The sequence below is a fragment of the Pisolithus orientalis genome, assembly GCF_024613125.1.
Source record: "Pisolithus orientalis strain OTSU chromosome Unknown F5J12scaffold_38, whole genome shotgun sequence".
Taxonomy (NCBI): Eukaryota; Fungi; Basidiomycota; class Agaricomycetes; order Boletales; family Pisolithaceae; genus Pisolithus; species Pisolithus orientalis.
The window spans coordinates 41,152-64,794 of record NW_026260819.1 but is presented as its reverse complement, the minus strand read 5'-3'; the positions used below and the strand labels follow the sequence as shown (position 1 = coordinate 64,794).

General features: G+C 49.1%; 3 non-coding genes across 3 annotated transcripts; 1 reads left to right on the top strand and 2 right to left on the bottom strand.

Annotated features, from left to right (window-relative positions):
- Positions 1-6,810: 6,810 nt before the first annotated feature.
- On the bottom strand, positions 6,811-6,883 carry F5J12DRAFT_t167. Its single transcript has one exon. It is a non-coding gene; the product is annotated as a tRNA-Phe (tRNA).
- A 4,355-nt stretch (positions 6,884-11,238) lies between these two features.
- Positions 11,239-11,311, bottom strand: F5J12DRAFT_t166. Its single transcript has one exon. It is a non-coding gene; the product is annotated as a tRNA-Phe (tRNA).
- Positions 11,312-12,960: 1,649 nt separating this feature from the next.
- F5J12DRAFT_t176 lies at positions 12,961-13,033 on the top strand. The gene has a single exon. It is a non-coding gene; the product is annotated as a tRNA-Phe (tRNA).
- The last annotated feature ends 10,610 nt before the right edge of the window (positions 13,034-23,643 follow it).

The window sequence follows — 23,643 nt, the reverse complement described above, 5'->3', positions numbered from 1 at the left end:
CTGGAGGGTGACACTGTTCCCCTCACTGAGTATGCCTCGGCAGCAACTACCCTACCTCTGGATCTCGACTTATGGCACAGGAGACTTGCCCACCACCATCTAGCTGGTGTTAAATCGCTCCTACAGCAAAAACTGGTGACTGGAATGGCCATAGACTCAAAGTCTACACCTGACCCTGTCTGTGAACCTTGTCTGGCTGGCAAGATGCATGCCAATCCCTTCCCTACCTCATCCTGGCGTGCTTCACAGCCTCTAGAACTCGTCCACAGTGATGTACACCATGTGGGCCACGAAACCTTCTCTGGCTACAAATATTGGGTCACTTTCATTGATGATTTCTCTCACTTTCGCTTTGTCTTGCCTCTCAAAGCGAAGTCTGATGTCTTTGAGGCCTTCAAAACCTTCAAAGCCTTTGCTGAGAACCAGACAGCGTGAAAAATCAAGCTTTTGCACGATGACAAAGGAGGGGAGTACATGAGCAAGGCCTTTGCTGATTTTACCACCCAATGCGGTATCCTGCGCCAGCACACAGTCAGAAATCGACCCCAGCAGAATGGAGTTGCAGAGCGAGCCAATAGAGTGCTTTCTGAGCGAATTACAGCCATGTTGGACGAGTCTGGGCTGCCCAAGGCCTTCTGGGGCAAGTGCCTTGCCTCCCTGGTGCATGTGTGGAACAGGTGTCCTACTGAAGTGGTCCAGAATGCAACCCCATATCAGCTATGGCATGGGAGAAAGCCCGATGTCTCCCATCTTCGAGTTTGGGGCTGTACAGCCTATGTGCACATCCAGAAGGACAAGAGGCAACCCCTAGACCCCCACATGGAAAAATGCATGTTTATTGGTTATCCTGAGGGCTACAAGGGGTGGAAATTCTACAACCCTACCACAAAGCGCACCCTGATCTCTGAGAGGGCTGATTTCGATGAGAGGTACTTCCCTCTATCCACTCGCCCCTCTACACCATCCCTGGACACCCCAGAACCACCCAAGGCGCCCCAAGCTGCCTCACCAGCTCCCAATTGCACCCACTACCACTCCAATCCAGATCTGGACTCTGAAAGCGAGTCTGATGACACACTGGATCAAGGGGGTGATATTGAGCCAATAGGTGCTGATCCAAATCCCATTCAGCCTCAGCTTCCTCCCCCTGAACCTCCTGCACCTCCTCTTCGCACTCCATCACCTGTACCACCCCCTCGTGTGCCTAGCCCTGTTGGAATAGGTGCCAGACTTCCCAGGAGGCACAGACAGAAGCCTAGAGAGTGGTGGAAGCTCTCTCCTGCGCAATTGGATGATGTGGAGGACATGGAAGATAGTGATGATGAACTGGCTATGTCTGCATCCCTTCCTGATGAGCCACTCACATTTGCAGAGGCAATGCGACGTCCTGATGCTGAAAAATGGCGAGAAGCCGCTCTGGAGGAATTGGCTGCACACCAAAGCAATGGGACATGGAAACTTGTCCCTAAGGCCTCCTGGGAGCAAAGTTATTGGCTCCAAGTGGGTATTCAAGGTGAAGCACAATGCTGATGGATCCATAGAGCGCTACAAGGCTCGATTGGTTGCCAAGGGCTATAATCAGTGCCCTGGTTTCGACTATCTCAAAGTATTTGCTCCTACAGCTCGCCTTGCATCCATTAGAGTTATCCTGGCCATTGCAGCCCTCCAGGACCTTCATGTTCGCTCTGTTGATGTCTCCCATGCATATCTAAATGGGGAGATGGACTGTGAAGTTTATATGGCACAACCAGAGGGATTTGTGGAGGGAGATGCCAGATCTGAGGTGTGTCTTCTCCAAAAAGCAATTTATGGCAGCAAGCAGGGTGGAAACCGGTGGAACAAGAAGATGCGCTCTGTACTGGAGGCCCTTGGCTTCAGACAGACCTATTCTGATGCCAGCATCTACATCTACTCCCAAGATGATGTCACCATCATTTTACCTGTCTTCGTCGATGATATGACCCTTGCCTCACACTCTGCAGAGGCCATTGACTCCTTTGTCTCAAAACTGAGCCAACACTTCAAAATTCACGATTTGGGGCCTATCACTCAGCTGTTGGGCATTAAAATTGACAGACACCACCCCAATCGCTCGATTTCCCTCTCCCAGCGCCAGTACTGCCTCGATGTCTTGGAGCGATTTGGAATGGCTAACTGTAAGCCCATCTCCACTCCAATGGAGCCCAATCTTCGCCTATCTCGCCAGCAATCACCCCAGAGCCCTGAGGAAGCTCAAACCATGCGCAAAGTCCCATATCTTTCTGCTGTGGGTGCCCTGATGTATCTGGCAACCACAACTCGCCCAGATATTGCATATACTGTTGGAGTTCTAGCCAGGTTCAATTCTAACCCTGGCTGGGCTCACTGGCTTGCTGTTAAACACTTATTGCGCTATCTGAAGGGCACTCTGGATTATGCCATCACTTATTCCCCAGATTCTTCGACTGCTGAGCCATTTACCACCTTCTCTGATGCAGATCATGGTGGGTGCAGGGATTCTGGTCGCTCCACAGGTGGTTATGTGGTCAAGATGTTGAGATAACCACAAACTGAGGCCACTGGTGCCCAGTGTAAGAGACTGTTATTGAGTAAAGTATTACAGGACTGTACCTGGTGCCCAGTGTAAGAGACTGAAGAAAATTTCACTGGGCACAGAGCAGTAAGTGCGCAAAAATGATAAACAAATGTAAATAGTAAATAAAAGCAAACCAAGGACACTTAGAGCGAAGCTAAGTGTCCACTACATGTCTGTAGGGTTAGACAGGGATAAAATAAAGGGAAAATGCGGTCTGAGGTGCACAGGCACCTACTATGAACAGATCATCGTGGGTGCAGGGATTCTGGTCGCTCCACAGGTGGTTATGTGGTCAAGATGGGTACTGGAGCTGTTTCCTGGTCATCCAAGCTGCAGGGAGTCGTCACCTTATCAACCACTGAGGCAGAGTACATGGCAGCTGTCCAAGCTGGCAAGGAGATCAAGTGGATGCGTAACCTACTCCAGGAAATTGGTTTTTCACTCCCTGAGCCTTCTGTTCTCCTCATGGACAACCAATCTGCAATCTCTGTTGCAAAGAACCCTGAACACCATGGAAGGATGAAGCAACTTGATCTCTGCCACTACTGGCTCAGAGATGCAGTGCAGGAGAGTCTTATCTCACCTGTTTTCATTCCTACCACCTCCCAGGCTGCAGATCTCCTCACCAAAGCATTGCCTCGTCCCAAGGTCATCAAATTCTGCAAGATGCTAGGACTTGGTGCATCAGGGGGAAGTACTTGACTTCAGAGTTGCACAATCAGGGGGAAGTGTTCATATGTGGTGCCTGTGCACCTCATTTCGCAGTTTGTCCTTTATTGTGTTCTGTTCTCACTCTACAGACTTGCAGTGGGCACTTAGCTTCGCTCTAGGTATCCTTGGTTTACATTTGTTTATCATTTTTTGCACACTTACTGCTCTGTGCCCAGTGATATTTTCTTCAGTCTCTTACACTGGGCACAAGGTATGTTTCCTGTATTATTTACTTAAATATCAGTCTCTTACACTGGGCACAAGGTATGATTCCTGTATTATTTACTTAAATATCAGTCTCTTACACTGGGCACAAGGTATGATTCCTGTATTATTTACTTAAATATCAGTCTCTTACACTGGGCACAAGGCCTTAAGACTGGGTGAATTTATCAAATAGTAAACAAAAGCAAACCAAGGACACTTAGAGCGAAGCTAAGTGTTCACTACATGTCTGTAGGGCTAGACAGAGATAAAATAAAGGGAAAATGTGGTCTGAGGTGCACAGGCACCTAATATGAACTCTCAGCACTGATTGGTTGCCACGTAATCCACCTCTGCGCAAAACCTCAACCCAAAAGAACCACACACTCGCTCGCTACAGCTCATTCTTTGAGCTCCCAGCTTCCAGACTCACCCCATCCACCCCATCCTTCTCCTTTCCACTCGAAATTCACCACCATGGCTGAGGACCATGCCAACTCATCGCCCTCTGTCGCAAAACTCACTGCCTCCAACTACTCGACCTGGAAAGGCGAAATGAAGGCTTTCCTGCGGACAAAAGGGCTCTGGACCATTGTTAGTGGTCTGGAAAAGCGCCCTGATGACTCCAAAGTCGAAGCCCAGGCCAAATGGGACCTTAGAGCAGACAGGGCAGCTGGGGAGCTATACCTAGTGCTTTCTAGTGAACAGAGGACCCATGTAGATGCTGTACAGGATGACCCTGTCCAAATCTGCTCGACTCTAGCCTCCATCCACCTCCAGCAGCGCCCTGGAGCTCGTTTTAATGCCTGGGATGACTTCTTTTCGATCGGGAAGGCCCCAGATGAGTCCCTGTCTTCCTTAATTGCTAGAATCGAAGATTCCATGTCCATAATTCAAGAATTGCACCCCAAGGACTCTACTGTATTATTTTACTCAATATTAGTCTCTTACACTGGGCACCAGTGGCCTCAGTTTGTGGTTATCTTCACAGGAAGGCCCCAGATGAGTCCCTGTCCTCCCTAATCACTAGAATCGAAGATTCCATGTCCAAAATCCAGGAATTGCGCCCCAGGGAGCCATCTACCCCCTACTCCATCAAGGACTTGGACAATGAGCTGGTCTGCATGGCTATGATTTGCTCTCTAGGCGAAGAATATGCTCATTTTGCGTCCTCCCTACTCCTATTCCACTCCCTGCACAAAGAGAAACTCAAGGAAGCATTGCTGGCTGAAGAATCGCAGCGCAGGCGTCGCCCTGATGCCAGTACCTCGGAGACTGCGTTTTTAACCTCCTCTAGCGATTGCATGTGCCCAGCTTCGTCGGTTTGCTCGTTCTATGATTATTCAGGCCACTGCATCCACAAATGCCCCAACATTGCGAAATCTAAAGGCTACTATCGCTCTCCGAAGAACAGGAAGGAAAAGAAGACTCCAACAACTGCAAATCAAGCATCTACTTCATCCCATTGATCACAGGCCTCTAACTCATCACTCTCTATCTCCTTGCAAAATCAGAGCGCTTCCCAAGCTGTGGAATTTGCAGGAAATGCAAGTCTTCGCTTCCCTGACCCCTCTTCCCTACTCTGTCCTCTGCAGCTCGATGCACAAGGGCTTTACTGTGACCATCAATTCTTCGCAGATGGCATTTAGACTTTGCTCCCAACATTCCCTCTTCATTGCATGAATTTCAGACAACAACTCGGCCTTCCTTGAGGGGGAGACTGTTCCCCTCACTGAGTATGCCTCTGCAGCAAGCACTGTGCCTCTGGATTTCGACCTATGGCACAGGAGACGTGCTCACCACAACCTGATTGGTGTCAAATGACTGCTGGAGCAAAATCTGGTCACTGGGATGACCCTAGACTCCAAATCCTCCCCTGACCCCATCTGTTAACCATGCCTGGCTGGAAAGATGCATGCAAACCCCTTCCCCACCACTTCCTGGCATGCTTCTATGTTAAAATATCCCAATACTCAGCACTCTATGTGCAAAGAGTCAGTAACTGAATTGTTGTCTATGTAGTTTTACACACCTATGTGCACAGAGTCAGTAACTGAATTGTTGTCTATGTAGTTTTACACACCTATGTGCACAGAGTCAGTAACTAAAGAACAAGATACTCTGTGCACAGTAAAAATGCAAACACTGAACAAACAAAGAACAACTGAAGAAAATAAGTGCACACATCATTAATATGGAAGGTGGGGAACCTGGCAATTAGTCTGAGGTGCACAGGCACTAATAGCAACACTCCCCCCTGATTGTGCACCTCTGCACATTAAGAACTCCCACTTGATGCACCTAGTCCTAGCATCTGACAGAAGTTGATCACCTTGGCCTTGGACAGTGGTTTGGTCATCAGATCAGCAGCCTGGGCATCAGTGGGGACAAAAGTGGGCGCAATAAGGTTGTCTTGGACTGCATCTCTAAGCCAGTAGAAGCAGAGATCCAGTTGCTTCATTCTGCCATGGTGTTCAGGATTCTTGGCCACAGAGATTGCCGATTGGTTGTCCAAGTGCAGGACAGAGGGAGAAGACAGTGGAGAAGCAATTTCAGAGAGCAAATTTCGAAGCCACTTGATCTCCTTGCCTGCCTGGACAGCTGCTATGTATTCTGCCTCAGTGGTAGATAGAGCAACGATGTTTTGAAGCTTGGAACACCAGGAGATGGCACCAGTACCCATCTTGATAACATATCCACCTGTAGAGCGACCAGTATCCTTGCAGCCACCATGATCTGCATCAGAGAAGGTGGTGCAGGGCTCAGAGGTTGAAGGATCAGGTGAATAGGTCAGAGAATAGTCCAGAGTACCCTTCATATAGCGCATCAGGTGCTTTAAAGCCTGCCAATGAGCCCAGCCAGGATTGGAGGTGAATCTGGCCAGAACTCCAACAGTATAGGCAATGTCTGGGTGCGTAGTGGTGGCAAGGTACATCAGAGCACCTACAGCGGAGAGATAGGGTACTTGGCGCATTTTCTCGATTTCTGAGGCATCCTGGGGAGACTGGGAGCGAGAGAGGTGAAGATTTTGCTCCATGGGTGTAGATAGTGGCTTACAGTCAGCCATGCCAAACCTTTCCAGTAAATCCAGGCAGTATTGGCGCTGGGAGAGCGAAATTGAGTGATTGGGGCGATCTCTGTCAATTTTGATGGCCAGGAGTTGGGTAGTTGGTGCTAGATCTCGCAGTTTGAAGTGCTGGCTGAGTTTGGAGATGAAGGAGTCTATGGCAGCTTCAGAAGACGACGCAAGAGTCATATCATCCAGAAAAACAGGCAAGATGATGGAGACACCATCCTTGGAGTAGATGTTGCAACAAATGCAACCAGACAGGGGATTGAACCCTGGACCTCCCAGGTTTCGACTGGGTGCTCTAACCACTGAGCTATTTGGTCAAGCTATCTAGGCTTACTTGGTGTGGTTTAACCACCAAGTGCTAGTAGGGACTTGCATTGCTGAGTGCTGGAGTACTACACTTGCAACAGTAGATATAGATGCTGGCATCAGAATAGGTTTGTTTGAAGTGCAGGGACTCCAATACAGAGCGCATTTTCTTATTCCAGTGATTGCCACCTTGTTTGCTGCCATAGATGGCTTTCTAGAGCAGGCACACATGAGATTTCGAGTTTCCTTCCACAAATCCTTCAGGTTGTGCCATATAGACTTCACATTCCATTTCCCCATTTAGGTAGGCATGGGAGATGTCCACAGAGCACAGATGGAGGTCCTGGAGAGCTGCAAGAGCTAGAACCGCTCTGACAGTGGCAAGGCGCACTGTAGGAGCAAAAACCTCAAGATAATCAAAGCCAGGGCGCTGATTGTAGCCTTTTGCGACCAGTCTGGCCTTGTAGAGATCTATGGAGCCATCAGCATTCCTCTTGACCTTGAATACCCACTTGGAGCCAATGACTTTGCATCCAGGGGGTCTAGGGACAAGTTTCCAAGTGCCATTTGCCTGGTGAGCTGCCAACTCCTGTAGGGCTGCCTATTTGCTCTCTCTGCAACTCCATTCTGCTGGGGGCGATTCCTGACAGTATGCTGGTGCACAATGCCGCATTTTGATGTGAAATCTTCAAAGGCCTTGCTCATATACTCCCCTCCTTTGTCATCGCGCAAAATCTTGATTTTTCGCTCAGATTGGTTCTCTGCAAATGCCTTGAACCTCTGGAAGGCATCAAAGACTTCAGATTTGGCCTTGAGAGGCAGGACAAAGTGAAAATGCGAATAGTCATCGATGAAAGTGACCCAATATCGATATCCTGAGAAGGAGGGATGGCCTACATCATGCACATCGCTGTGGACGAGTTCCAGAGGCCTGGTTGCACGCCAAGTCGAGCTAGGAAAGAGATTTGCATGCATCTTGCCAGCCAGACATGGTTCATAGATGGGATCAGGGGAGGACTTTGAGTCTAGGGTCATGCCAGTGACCAAATTTCGCTCTAGAAGCGATTTAACACCAGCCACATGGTGGTGGGCAAGCCTTCTGTGCCAGAGGTCCAGATCCAGAGGGCAGGTGGTTGCAGCAGAGGCATATTCAGTGATGGGGAGTGTTTCCCCCTCCAGGAAAGCGCTATTGTTGTCCATAATTTTTGCAATGAAGAGGACAGGCCAGGGGGGCATCTAAAGGATATCTGTGAAGAATTGATGCTGGCAGAGAAGCCCCTGTTGCAACAGAGATATAAGACAGAGAGCAGGTTGTTGCGCAGGTCAGGGACATGCAGGACATTGGTGATCTCCACAGGGCAACACTTCTGGCCTCTGACCACAGGCACAAACACCACAGACCCAACTCCAGCAGAGTATACCAATTTGTTGTCTGCCAGTCTCACAGGGACACATTTGGGGGTGTAATTGCACAGCCAGTGGCAATGAGGGGTCATGTGTGCAGTGGCACCAGTATCTGCATTCCAGCGGACATCTGCATCGAGTTGGAGAGGGTAAAGAGGTGAGGAGGGATCCATGGAGCGAAAATTTGCATTTCCAGCAAACTCAGCAATTGGGGGCAGGTTTTGGTTGTGCATACATCGCCTATGCATAGTCAAGGGCTGTTGGAGTGAATTGGAAGGTATGGGGGCGTGATTTGTAGCACTGGGAGGCTCCTGGAGATGGATAGTGGCCAGGGTTGACCAAATGAGATCTGGGTGATCCTCAACAGGTTCAATGAGGGTTCTGAAGCAACCAGAGATGGCTAGATACAGTGCTCCAGCTGCTTGGTTCGCTCTGAGGTCCCATTGCAGGCACAGATTGCTTTCAGAGGCAGGAGGTCGCTTTTCAGTACCACTGACAATGGTCCACAGTCCTTTCGAGCGCAGGAAGGCCTTCATTTCGCTGTTCCAGGCAGCATAGTTGGAGGCAGTGAGCTGGGTAATGGCGAGGGCAGCAGTGGTGATGTCTTCACTCATGTTGGCAAGACACAGATGCAATGGGTGAGTTCTGGGGCTACTGGCGACCAATATAGGGCTAGAGAGCGAGGGATAGGTCCAGGAAGTATGGAAAGTTGCACAGAGGTGGATGACGTGGCAAATGACATGTCCAGAGAGTCCCAAGGTGCAGGGCCAGTAACTAAATAGTTGTCTATGTAGTTTTACACACCTATGTGCACAGAGTCAGTAACTAAAGAACAAGATACTCTGTGCACAGTAAAAATGCGAACACTGAACAAACAAAGAACAACTGATGAAAATATGTAACACATCATTAATATGGAAGGTGGGGAACCTGGGAATTAGTCTGAGGTGCACAGGCACTAATAGCAACATACTGTTGTGTGCCCAGTGAAATTTTCTTCAGTCTCTCACACTGGGCACAAGTGGCCTCAGTCTGTGGTTATCTGAACAGGTTATGAGCCTCGCACTCTAGGATTCTCAGCACTCGTTGGCCACCGTGTAATCCACCTCCGTGCAAAACCTCGACCCAAAAGAACCACACACTCACTTGCTACAGCTCATTCTTTGAGCTCCCAGCTTCCAGACTCACCCCATCCATGTTCATATTAGGTGCCTGTGCACCTCAGACTGCATTTTCCCTTTATTTTATCTCTGGCTAACCCTACAGACATGTAGTGGACACTTAGCTTTGCTCTAAGTGCCCTTGGTTTGCTTTTATTTATTATTTACAGTTGTTTATCATTTTTGCGCACTTACTGCTCTGTGCCCAGTGAAATGTTCTTCAGTCTCTTACACTGGGCACCAGGTACAGTCCTGTATTACTTTACTCAATAATAGTCTCTTACACTGTGCACCAGTGGCCTCAGTCTGTGGTTATCTCAACAGGTTATGAGCCCTGCGCTCTAGGATTCTCAGCACTCATTGGTTGCCACGTAATCCACCTCTGCACAAAATCTCGATGCAAAGGAACCACACACTCACTCGCTATAGCTCAATCTTCGAGCTCCCAACTTCCAGACTCACCGCATCCACCCTATCCTTCTCCTCTCGAGTCAAAATTCGCCACCATGGCTGAGGACCATGCGAACTCATCGCCCTCTGTCGCTAAACTCACTGCCTCCAACTACTCAACCTGGAAAGGTGAAATGAAGGTTTTCCTGTGCACAAAAGGGTTCTGGACCATGGTTAGTGGTCTGGAAAAGCGCCCTGATGACTCCAAAGTCGAAGCTCAGGCCAAATGGAACCTTAGAGCGGACAGGGCAGCTGGAGAACTCTACCTGGCGCTTTCTAGTGAGCAGAGGACCCATGTAGATGCTGTGCAGGATGATCCTGCACAGATCTGGAACACCCTGGCCTCCATCCACCTCCAGCAGTGCCCTGGAGCTCGTTTTAATGCCTGGGATGACTTCTTTTCAATCAGGAAGGCCCCAGATGAGTCCCTGTCCTCCCTAATCGCTAGAATCGAAGATTCCATGTCCAAAATCCAGGAATTGCGCCCTAGGGATCCCTCTACCCCCTACTCCATCAAGGACTTGGACAATGAGCTGGTCTGCATGGCTATGATTGACTCTCTAGGCGAAGAATATGCTCATTTTGCATCCTCCTTACTCCTATTCCACTCTCTGGACAAAGAGAAACTAAAAGAGGCATTCCTGGCTGAAGAATCGCAGCGCAGGCATCGACCTGATGCCAGTACATCAGAGACTGCGCTTTTAACCTCCTCTGGCGATTGCAAGTGACTAGCTTCGTCGGTTTGCTCATTCTGCGAATATTCAGGGCACTGCATCCACAAATGCCCCAACATTGCGAAATCTAAAGCCTACTATCACTCTCAGAAGAACAGGAAGGAAAAGAAGACTCCAAAATGTTGACATAACCACAGACTGAGGCCACTTGTGCCCAGTGTAAGAGACTGATATTCAAGGGAATACTACATAAGACATACCTTGTGCCCAGTGTAAGAGACTGAAGAAAATTTCACTGGGCACCCAACAGGTAGTGCGCAAAAATGATAAACAAATGTAAACAATAAACAAAAGCAAACCAAGGACACTTAGAGCGAAGCTAAGTGTCCACTACATGTCTGTAGGGTTAGATAGAGATAAAACAAAAGGATAATGCGGTCTGAGGTGCACAGGCACCTAATATGAACACAAAAACCACAAATCAAGCATCTACTTTGTCCCCTCTGCCCCAGACCTCTGGCTCATCGCCCTTTACCTCCTTGCAAAACCAGAGCACTTCCCAAGCTGTGGAATTCACAGGAAATGCAAGTCTTCACTTCCCTGACCCCTCTTCCCTCCTCTTCCCTCTGCAGCTCGATGCTGACGTCCTTTGGATTGCAGACTTTGTTGCAATAAATGCAACCAGACAGGGGATTGAACCCTGGACCTCCCAGGTTTCGACCAGGTGCTCTAACCACTGAGCTATTTGGTCAAGGTATCTAGGCTTACTTGGTGTGGTTTAACCACCAAGTGCTAGTAGGGACTAGCATTGCTGAGTGCTGGAGTACTACACCTGCAACAGACTTGGGGGCCACTGCTCATATGACACCCCATTGCCATTGGCTGCGAAATTACAGGCAAAAATGCATTCCTATCAAGCTGGCAGACAATAAGTTGATCTACTCAGCTGGGGTTGGGTCTGCAGTATTTGAGCCTGTGGTGGGAGGTAGAAAGTGTCGCCCTGTGCAGTTTAGCAATGTCCTGCATGTGCCAGACCTTCAAAATAATCTATTATCTGTGTTATATCTCTGTCACAACAAGGGCTTTACTGTGACCATCAATTCTTTGCAGATGGCCTTTAGGCTGCGCTCCCAACATTCCCTCTTCATTGCATGAATTTCAGACAACAACTCAGCCCTCCTTGAGGGGGAGACCATTCCCCTGACTGAGTATGTCCCTCTGGATTTCAACCTATGGCACAGGAGACTTGCTCATCACAACCTGATTGGTGTCAAATCACTGGTGGAGTGACATCTGGTCACTGGGATGACTGTAGACTCCAAATCCTCCCCTGACCCCATCTGTGAACCATGCCTGGCTGGAAAGATGCATGCAAACCCCTTCCCCACTGCTTCCTGGCATGCTTCTAGGCCTCTGGAACTGATCCACAGTGATGTACACCATGTAGGCCATGCCACCTTCACAGGCTACAAGTATTGGGTCACATTCATTGATGATTTCACTTGCTATCGCTTTATTTTGCCTCTGAAAGTGAAATCTGAGGTCTTTGAGGCTTTCAAGACCTTCAAGGCCTTTGCTGAGAACCAGAGCAAATGAAAAATCAAGATTTTGCAGGATGACAAGGGAGGGGAGTATATGAGCAATGCCTTCATCGATTTTACCACCAAATGCGGAATCCAGCACCAGCACACAGTCAGAAATAGACCCCAGCAAAATGGAGTGGCAAAGCGAGCTAATAGACTACTCTCTGAGTGACTTACTGTGATGCTGGAAGAGTCTGGCCTTCCTAAGGCCTTCTGGGGTGAGTGCCTAGCCTCCTTGGTCCATGTTTGGAACAGATGCCCTACTGAAGCAGTCCAAAATGTGACTCCCTTTGAACTGTGGCATGGGAGGAAGCCAGATGTCTCCCACCTTCGAGTTTGGGGGTGTACTGCCTATGTGCACATCCAGAAGGACAAGAGGTGACCTCTGCAGTCCCACATGGAGAAATGTGTGTTTATAGGGTACCCTGAAGGCTACAAAGGCTGGAAATTCCACAATCCCACCACAAAGTGCACAATAATCTCAGAAAGGGCTGATTTTAATGAAAGGTACTTCCCTCTGTCCACCCCTAACATTGTGAAATCTAAAGCCTATTATCGCTCTCAGAAGAACAGGAAGGAAAAGAAATCTCCAAAAACCACAAATCAAGCATCTACTTCATCCCCTTTGCCCCAGGCCTCTGGCCCATTGCCCTCTACCTCCTTGCAAAATCAGAGTGCATCCTTTCCCATGCTTGTGCCTTGTTGCTGTGCACTGGATTAGGGGAGGCTGTTGCAAGTGTAATACTCCAGCACTCAGCAATGGTAGTCCCTACTAGCACTTGGTGGTTAAACCACACCAAGTAAGCCTAGATACCTTGAGCAAATAGCTCAGTGGTTAGAGCACCCAGTCAAAACCTGGGAGGTCCAGGGTTCAATCCCATGTCTGGTCGCATTTATTGCAACAAACTGTGCCAGCAACTCCGATACCCTCCATTCCACCCCCTACAGCGCAATACTACCATCCAAGTGCAGATCTAGACACTGACAGCGAAACTGATGATGATCTGGATCAGGGGGGAGAGATTGAGCCTGTGGCAGCTGATCCAGACCCTATACAGCCTCCTGTTGCCATTCCTGAAGTCATACCTCCTGCACCTTGCACTCCCTCACCTCCACCTCCTCCTAGACCTGCCAGTCCCATTAGAATTGGTGCCAGACTGCCTGCTAGGCGCAGACAGAAGCCCAGAGACTGGTGGAAGCTCTCTCTTGTGCAATTAGAGGATGTGGATGACCCAGATGACAGTGATGATGAACTGGCCATGTCTGCATCCCTCCGTGATGAGCCACTCACATTTGCAGAGGCAATGCATCACCCTGATGCAGATAAGTGGAGAGAGGCAGCCCTGGAGGAGTTAGTGTTAACTTCACCAAGCCTTAAGGCCTTGTGCCCAGTGTCAGACACTGAAGAGAAAATACACTGGGCATGCAGAACTGCTAAGTGCGCAAAAATGGTAAACAAAGGAAAACAAACAGTCACCACATACCACAACACTGTATAGCATAGGAATGCGAAGTTAGACCATATTAGTGTAGCATATAACAGTAGAAAATGAAAATGCGAACAGAGGTGCAGAGGCACCACTGTAACACTCCCCCTTGAATGTGCACCTCTGGAGAGTCAAGTACTGTTAATATATCCCAATGCTCAGCACTATGTGCACAGAGTCAGTAACTAAATTGTTGTCTATGTAGTTTTACACACCTATGTGCACAGAGTCAGTAACTAAAGAACAAGATACTCTGTGCACAGTAAAAATGCGAACACTGAACAAACAAAGAACAACTGATGAAAATAAGTGAACACATCATTAATATGGAAGGTGGGGGATCTGGCAATTAGTCTGAGGTGCACAGGCACTAATAGCAACACTCCCCCCTGATTGTGCACCTCTGCACATTAAGAACTCCCACTTGATGCACCTAGTCCTAGCATCTGACAGAAGTTGATCACCTTGGCCTTGGACAGTGGTTTGGTCATCAGGTCAGCAGCCTGGGCATCAGTGGGGACAAAAGTGGGCGCAATGAGGTTGTCCTGGACTGCATCTCTAAGCCAGTAGAAGCAGAGATCAAGTTGCTTCATTCTGCCATGGTGTTCAGGATTCTTGGCCACAGAGATTGCAGATTGGTTGTCCATGTGCAGCACAGAGGGAGAAGACAGTGGAGAAGCAATTTCAGAGAGTAAATTTCGAAGCCACTTGATCTCCTTGCCTGCCTGGACAGCTGCTATGTATTCTGCCTCAGTGGTAGATAGAGCAACGACATTTTGAAGCTTGGAACACCAGGAGATTGCTCCAGTACCCATCTTGACAACATATCCACCTGTAGAGCGACCAGTATCCTTGCAGCCACCATGATCTGCATCAGAGAAGGTGGTGAAGGGCTCAGAGGTTGAAGGATCAGGAGAATAGGTCAGGGAATAGTCCAGAGTACCCTTGATATAGCGCATTAGGTGCTTCACAGCCTGCCAATGAACCCAGCCAGGATTGGAGTTGAATCTGGCCAGAACTCCAACAGTATAGGCGATGTCTGGGCGGGTAGTGGTGGCAAGGTACATCAGAGCACCTACAGCAGAGAGATAGGGTACTTGGCGCATTTTCTCAATTTCTGAGGCATCCTGGGGAGACTGGGAGCGAGAGAGGCGAAGATTTGGCTCCATGGGTGTAGATAGTGGCTTGCAGTCAGCCATGCCAAATCTTTCCAGTAAATCCAGGCAGTACTGGCGCTGGGAGAGCGAAATCGAGCGATTGGGGCGATCTCTGTCAATTTTGATGCCCAGGAGTTGGGTAGTAGGTCCTAGATCTCGCAGTTTGAAGTGCTGGCTGAGTTGGGAGATGAAGGAGTCTATGGCAGCTTCAGAAGACGAAGCAAGAGTCATATCATCCACAAAAACAGGCAAGATGATGGAGACACCATCCTTGGAGTATATATAGATGCTGGCATCTGAATAGGTTTGTTTGAAGTGCAGGGACTCCAATACAGAGCGCATTTTCTTGTTCCAGCGATTGCCACCTTGTTTGCTGCCATAGATGGCTTTCTGGAGCAGGCAGACATGAGATTTCGAGTTTCCTTCCACAAATCCTTCAGGTTGTGCCATATAGACTTCACAGTCCATTTCCCCATTCAGGTAGGCATGGGAGATGTCCACAGAGCGCAGATGGAGGTCCTGGAGCGCTGCAAGAGCTAGAACCACTCTGACAGAGGCAAGGCGCACTGTAGGAGCAAAGACTTCGAGATAATCAAAGCCAGGGCGCTGATTATAGCCTTTTGCGACCAGTCTGGCCTTGTAGCGATCTATGGAGCCATCAGCATTCCTCTTGACCTTGAATACCCACTTGGAGCCAATGACTTTGCATCCAGGGGGTCTAGGGACAAGTTTCCAAGTCCCATTTGTCTGGTGAGCTGCCAACTCCTCCAGGGCTGCTTTGCGCCATTTTTCCGCATCAGGGCGACTCATGGCTTCTGAAAATGTAAGAGGTTCATCTGGCAGGGCTGCAGACATGGCCAACTCATCATCAGAGTCTTCTTCATCACCAGAGTCCTCCAATTGAGCTGGGGAGAGCTTCCACCACTCTCTGGGCTTCTGTCTTCGCCTTCTGGGCAGTCTGGCACCTATGCCAACAGGACTAGGGGCTCTTGAGGGTGGTGCAGGCGATGGAGTGTGAGGAGGTGGCGCATCATGAGCTGGTTGAGCAGGGAGAGGCTGGATAGGCACTGGATCAGCTGCTGGAGGCTCCAGAGGCTCTATCTCCCCCCCATGATCCAGGGAATCTCCAGAGTCGCTTTCTGAGTCAGAATCTGGGTGAGGGTGGTAGTAAGATGGTTTGGAAGCTGGAGGTGCAGGTGGAGGTTGATTGGGTGGGTTTGAAGCGTCCAGAGAAGGTAAGGAAGGGCGCTTGGACAGGGGGAAGTACCTTTCATCAAAGTCAGCCCTTTCTGAGATTATGGTGCGCTTGGAGGTGGGATTGTAGAATTTCCAGCCCTTGTAACCTTCTGGATAGCCAATAAAGACACATTTCTCTGTGTGGGACTCCAGAGGGCGCCTCTTGTCTTTCTGGACATGTACATAGGCAGTACAGCCCCACACTCGAAGATGGGAGACATCTGGCTTCCTTCCATGCCATAGCTCATATGGGGTCGCATTTTGGAGGGATTCAGTGGGGCACCTGTTCCAGACATGGACCAGGGCAGCTAGGCACTCACCCCAGAATGCCTTGGAGAGCCCAGACTCATCCAGCATTGCAGTGATGCGCTCAGATAGCACCCTATTTGCTCTCTCTGCAACTCCATTCTGCTGGGGGCGATTCCTGACAGTGTGCTGGCGCAAAATGCCGCATTTTGATGTGAAATCTTCAAAGGCCTTGCTCATATACTCCCCTCCTTTGTCATCGCGCAAAATCTTGATTTTTCGCTCAGATTGGTTCTCTGCAAATGCCTTGAACCTCTGGAAGGCATCAAAGACTTCAGATTTGGCCTTGAGAGGCAGGACAAAGCGAAAATGCGAATAGTCATCGATGAAAGTGACCCAATATCGATATCCTGAGAAGGAGAGATGGCCTACATCATGCACATCGCTGTGGACAAGTTCCAGAGGCCTGGTTGCATGCCAAGTCGAGCTAGGAAAGGGATTTGCATGCATCTTGCCAGCCAGGCATGGTTCACAGATGGGATCAGAGGAGGACTTTGAGTCTAGGGTCATGCCAGTGACCAAATTTCGCTCTAGAAGGGATTTAACACCAGCCACATGGTGGTGGGCAAGTCTTCTGTGCCAGAGGTCTAGGTCTAGAGGGCAGGTGGTTGCAGCAGAGGCATATTCAGTGATGGGGAGTGTCTCCCCCTCCAGGAAAGCGCTATTGTTGTCCATAATTCTTGCAATGAAGAGGACAGGCCCAGGGGGGCGTCTAAAGGATATCTGCGCAGAATTGATGCTAGCAGAGAAGCCCCTGTTGCGACAGAGATATAAGACAGAGAGCAGGTTGTTGCGCAGGTCAGGGACATGCAGGACATTGGTGATCTCCACAGGGCGACGCTTCTGGCCTCTGACCACAGGCACAAACACCACAGACCCAACTCCAGCAGAGTATACCAATTTGTTGTCTGCCAGTCTCACAGGGACACATTTGGGGGTGTAATTGCGCAGCCAGTGGCGATGAGGGGTCATGTGTGCAGTGGCACCAGTATCTGCATTCCAGTGGACATCTGCATCGAGTTGGAGGGGGTAGAGAGGCGAGGAGGGATCTGTGGAGCGAAAACTTGCATTTCCAGCAAACTCAGCAATTGGGGGCAGGTTTTGGCTGTGTATACATCGCCTATGCATAGACATGGGCTGTTGGAGCGAATTGGAAGGTATGGGGGCTTGACTTGTAGCAATGGGAGGCTCCTGGAGATGCATAGTAGCCAGGGTTGACCAAATGAGGTCTGGGTGATCCTCAACAGGTTCAATAAGGGTTCTGAAGCGACCAGAGATGGCTAGATACAGTGCTCCAGCTGCTTGGTTCGCTCTGAGGTCCCATTGGAGGCACAGATCGCTTTCAGAGACAGGAGGGCGCTTTTCAGTACCACTGACAATGGTCCACAGTCCTTTAGAGCGCAGGAAGGCCTTCATTTCGCTGTTCCAGGCAGCATAGTTGGAGGCAGTGAGCTGGGTAATGGAGAGGGCAGCAGTGGTGATGTCTTCACTCATGTTGGCAAGACACAGATGCAATGGGTGAGTTCTGGGGCTTCTGGCGACAAATATAGGGCTAGAGAGCGAGGGATAGGTCCAGGAAGTATGGAAAATTGCGCAGAGGTGGATGACGTGGCAAATGACGTGTCCAGAGAGTCCTAAGGCGCGGGGCTCATAACCTGTTAATATATCCCAATGCTCAGCACTATGTGCACAGAGTCAGTAACTAAATTGTTGTCTATGTAGTTTTACACACCTATGTGCACAGAGTCAGTAACTAAAGAACAAGATACTCTGTGCACAGTAAAAATGCGAACACTGAACAAACAAAGAACAACTGATGAAAATAAGTGAACACATCATTAATATGGAAGGTGGGGGATCTGGCAATTAGTCTGAGGTGCACAGGCACTAATAGCAACAAGTACTCCCCCCTGATGCACCAAGTCCCAGCATCTTGCAGAACTCCATGACTTTGGTGCAGTTTAGCAGTTTGGTGAGGAGATCAGCAGCCTGGTTAGTTGTAGGGACAAAGACAGGCCCAATGAGGTTGCCTTGGACTGCATCTCTGAGCCAGAAGTACCAGAGGTCCAGCTGCTTCATCCTCCCATGATGATTCTGGGTTTTTCGCCACAGAAATTGCCGATTGGTTGTCCATGTGCAAGGTAGAAGGGTTAGGGAGTGAAAAACCGATTTCTTAAAGGAGATTTCACATCCACTTGATCTCCTTGCCAGCCTGGACAGCTGCCATGTACTCTGCCTCAGTAGTGGACAAAGTGACAACTCCCTGCAGCTTGGAGGACCAGGAAACAGCGCCAGTACCCATCTTGATCACATAACCACCTGTGGAGTGACCAGTGTCCTTACATCCACCATGATCTGCATCAGAGAAGGTGGTGAAAGGCTCAGAACTCAACTGATCAGGTGCATAGGTGATGGAGCAGTCCAGAGTACCCTTTAGATAGCGCATAAGGTGCTTCACAGCAAACCAGTGAGCCCAGCCTGGGTTGGAGTTAAATCTGGCCAGAACTCCAACAGTGTAGGCAATATCTGGGCAAGTTGTGGTGGCTAGGTACATTAAAGCACCCACAGCACAGAGATAGGGAATTGTGCACATAGTTTCAATTTCCTCAGGTGTTTGTGGGCATTGCTGGCAGGATAGGTGCAGCAGATTGGGCTCCATGGGGGTAGAAATGGGCTTACAGTCAGCCATTCCAAATTGCTCCAGGATAATTGGCACTGGGATAGCGAAATCAAGTGATTGGGGTGGTTTCTGTCAGTTTTGATGCCTAGAAGCTGAGTGGTAGGTCCCAGGTTGTGGAGTTTGAAGTGCTGGCTCAATTGTGAGATGAAGGAGTCGATGGCTTCAGCAGAGTGTGAGGTAATTCCCAGGTTCCCCACCTTCCATATTAATGATGTGTTCACTTATTTGACTCAGTTGTTCTTTCTTTGCTCAGCGTTCGCATTTTTACTGAGCGCAGAGTCTCTTGTTCTTTATATACTGACTCTGTGCACATAGAGTGCTGAGTATTGGGATATCTTAACAGGTTATGAGCCCCACACCTTAGGACTCTCTGGACATTCATTTGCCACGTCATCCACCTCTGTGCAACTTTCCATACTTCCTGGACCTATCCCTCACTCTCTAGCCCTATATTTGTCACCAGTAGCCCCAGAACTCACCCTTTGTTTCTGTCCCTTGCCAACATGAGTGAAGACATCACCACTGTTGCCCTCTCCATTACCCAGCTCACTGCCTCCAACTATGCTGCCTGGAACAGCGAAATAAAGGCCTTCCTGCACTCTAAAGGACTGTGGATAAAGGACTGTGGACCATTGTCAGTGGTACTGAAAAGCACCCTCCTGTCTCTGAAAGTGATCTGTGCCTCCAATGGGACCTCAGAGCAAACCAAGCAGCTGGAGCACTGTATCTAGCCATCTCTGGTCGCTTCAGAACCCTCATTGAACCTCTGGAGGATCACCCAGATCTCATTTGGTCAACCCTGGCCACTATCCATCTCCAGGAGCCTCCCAGTGCTACAAATCAAGCCCCCATACCTTCCAATTTGCTTCAACAGCCCATGACTATGCCTAGGCAATGTATACCCAGCCAAAACCTGCCCCCAATTGCTGAGTTTGCTGGAAATGCAAGTTTTCGCACCACAGATCCCTCCTTACCTCTCTACCCTCTCCAACTCGATGCAGATGTCCACTGGAATGCAGATACTGGTGCCACTGCACACATGACCCCTCATCGCCACTGGCTGCGCAATTACACCCACAAATGTGTCCCTGTGAGACTGGCAGACAACAAATTGGTATACTCTGCTGGAGTTGGGTCTGTGGTGTTTGTGCCTGTGGTCAGAGGCCAGAAGTGTCACCCTGTGGAGATCACCAATGTCCTGCATGTCCCTGACCTGCACAACAACCTGCTCTCTGTCTTATATCTCTTTTGCAACAGGGGCTTCTCTACCAGCATCAATTCTTTCCAGATATCCTTTAGACACCCCCCTGGGCCTGTCCTCTTCATTGCAAGAATTATGGACAACAATAGCACTTTCCTGGAGGGGGAGACACTCCCCATCACTGAATATGCCTCTGCTGCAACCACCTGCCCCCTAGACCTGGACCTCTGGCACAGAAGGCTTGCCCACCACCATGTAGCTGGTGTTAAATCCCTTCTAGAGCGATATTTGGTCACTGGCATGACCCTAGACTCAAAGTCCTCCCCTGATCCCATCTGTGAACCATGTCTGGCTGGCAAGATGCATGCAAATCCCTTCCCTACCTCGACTTGGCATGCAACCAGGCCTCTGGAACTCGTCCACAGCGATGTGCATGATGTAGGCCATCCCTCCTTCTCAGGATATCGATATTGGGTCACTTTCAGTGATGACTACTTGCATTTTCGCTTTGTCTTGCCTCTCAAGGCCAAATCTGAAGTCTTTGATGCCTTCCAGAGGTTCAAGGCATTTGCAGAGAACCAATCTGAGTGAAAAATCAAGATTTTGTGCAATGACAAAGGAGGGGAGTATATCAGCAGGGCCTTTGAAGATTTCACATCAAAATGTGGCATTTTGCGCCAGCACACTGTCAGGAATTGCCCTCAGCAAAATGGAGTTGCAGAGAGAGCAAACAGGGTGCTATCTGAGTGCATCACTGCCATGCTGGATGAGTCTGGGCTTTCCAAGGCCTTCTGCAGTGAGTGCCTAGCTGCCCTGGTCCATGTCTGGCACAGGTGCCCCACTGAATCCCTCCAAAATGCAACCGCATATGAGCTATGGCATGGAAGGAAGCCAGATGTCTCCCATCTTTGAGTGTGGGGCTGTACTGCCTATGTACATGTCCAGACAGACCCGAGGCACCCTCTGGAGTCCCACACAGAGAAATGTGTCTTTATTGGCTATCCAGAAGGTTACAAGGGCTGGAAATTCTACAATCCCACCTCCAAGTGCACCATAATCTCAGAAAGGGCTGACATTGATGAAAGGTACTTCCCCCTGTCCAAGCGCCCTTCCTTACCTTCTCTGGATGCTTCAAACCCACCCAATCAACCTCCACCTGCACCTCCAGCTTTCAAACCATCTTACTACCACCCTCACCCAGATTCTGACTCAGAAAGTGACTCTGGATATTCCCTGGATCATGGGGGGGAGATAGAGCGTCTGGAGCCTCTAGCAGCTGATCCAGTGCCTACCCAGCCTCTCCCTGCTCAACCAGCTCAAGATGTGCCACCTCCTGACACTCCATCACCTGCACCACCCCCAAGAGCACCTAGTCCTGTTGGCATAGGTGCCAGACTGCCCAGAAGGTGAAGACAAAAGCCCAGAGAGTGGTGGAAGCTCTCCCCAGCTCAATTGGAGGACTCTGGTGATGAAGAAGACTCTGATGATGTTCATATTAGGTGCCTGTGCACCTCAGACCGCATTTTCCCTTTATTTTATCTCTGTCTAACCCTACAGACATGTAGTGGACACTTAGCTTTGCTCTAAGTGTCCTTGGTTTGCTTTTATTTATTATTTACAGTTGTTTATCATTTTTGCGCACTTACTGCTCTGTGCCCAGTGAAATTTTCTTCAGTCTCTTACACTGGGCACCAGGTACAGTCCTGTATTACTTTACTCAATAATAGTCTCTTACACTGGGCACCAGTGGCCTCAGTCTGTGGTTATCTCAACATCTGCAGCAAGCACTGTCCCTCTGGATTTCAACCTATGGCACAGGCAACTTGCTCTGTCAAATCGCTGATAGAGTGAAATCTGCTCACTGGGATGACCCTAGACTCAAAGACATTGCCTGACCCTATCTGTGAACCTTGCCTGGCTGGAAGGATGCATGCAAACCCCTTCCCCACCTCTTCCTGGCATGCTGCTAGGCCTCTGGAACTCGTCCACAGCAATGTACACCATGTAGGCCATGCCACCTTCTCAGGCTACAAGTATTGGGTCACATTCATCAATGATTTCACTTGCTATCACTTTGTTTTGCCTCTGAAAGTGAAATCCAAGGTCTTTGAGGCTTTCAAGACCTTCAAGGCCTTTGCTGAGAACCAGAGTGAACAAAAAATCAAGATTTTGCAGGATGACAAGGGAGGGGAGTATATGAGCAACTCCTTCATCGATTTTACCACCAAATGTGGAATCCAGCACCAGCACACAGTCAGAAATTGTTCATATTAGGTGCCTGTGCACCTCAGACCACATTTTCCTTTTGTTTTATCTCTATCTAACCCTACAGACATGTAGTGGACACTTAGCTTCGCTCTAAGTGTCCTTGGTTTGCAATTGTTTATTGTTTACATTTGTTTATCATTTTTGCACACTTACTGTTGTGTGCCCAGTGAAATTTTCTTCAGTCTCTTACACTGGGCACAAGGTATGTCTTCTGTAGTACTCCCTTGAAATTTTCTTCAGTCTCTTACACTGGGCACAAGGTATGTCTTCTGTAGTACTCCCTTGAAATTTTCTTCAGTCTCTTACACTGGGCACAAGTGGCCTCAGTTTGTGGTTATCTCAACAGAAATCAACCCCAGCAAAATGGAGTGGCAGAGCGAGCCAATGGACTACTGTCTGAGCAACTTACTGCGATGCTGGATGAGTCTGGCCTTCCTAAGGCCTTCTGGGGAGAGTGCCTAGCCTCCTTGGTCCATGTTTGGAACAGATGCCCTACTGAAGCAGTCCAAAATGCAACTCCCTTTGAACTGTGGCATGGGAGAAAGCCAGATGTCTGTTACAGTGGTGCCTCTGCACCTCTGTTCACATTTTCATTTATTTTACTGTTATATGCTACACTAATATGGTATGTGGTGACTGTTTGTTGTCTTTGGTTTACCATTTTTGCACACTTAGCAGTTCTGTGTGCCCAGTGTATTTTCTCTTCAGTCTCTGACACTGTGCACAAGGTAATGTCACTACTTAGCTGTTGAATATAGTCTCTGACACTGGGCACAAGGCCTTAAGGCTGGGTGAAGTTAACAGGATATGAGCCCTGCACTCTAGGACTTTCTGGACATGTCATATGACTCCTCATCAGTCTCTGTGCGAACTTTCGACCCGCTACACCCACTCCCTCAGCCTCTACCACATTTTCCTCACACCCAAACTTCGAGACTCACCCAATCCATTCCCTGCTCTCTCTTTCTGCTCGAAAATCGCCCTAATGGCTGAAGAACACTCCCAGTCATCGACCACTGTGTCAAAACTCACCTCCACAAACTATAACACCTGGAAGGGTTAGATGAAAGCTTTCCTTCACACCAAGGGCCTCTGGACCATTGTCAGTGGCACTGAGAAGCACCCTGATGACTCTAAACTTGAAGCTCAGACCAAATGGGACCTC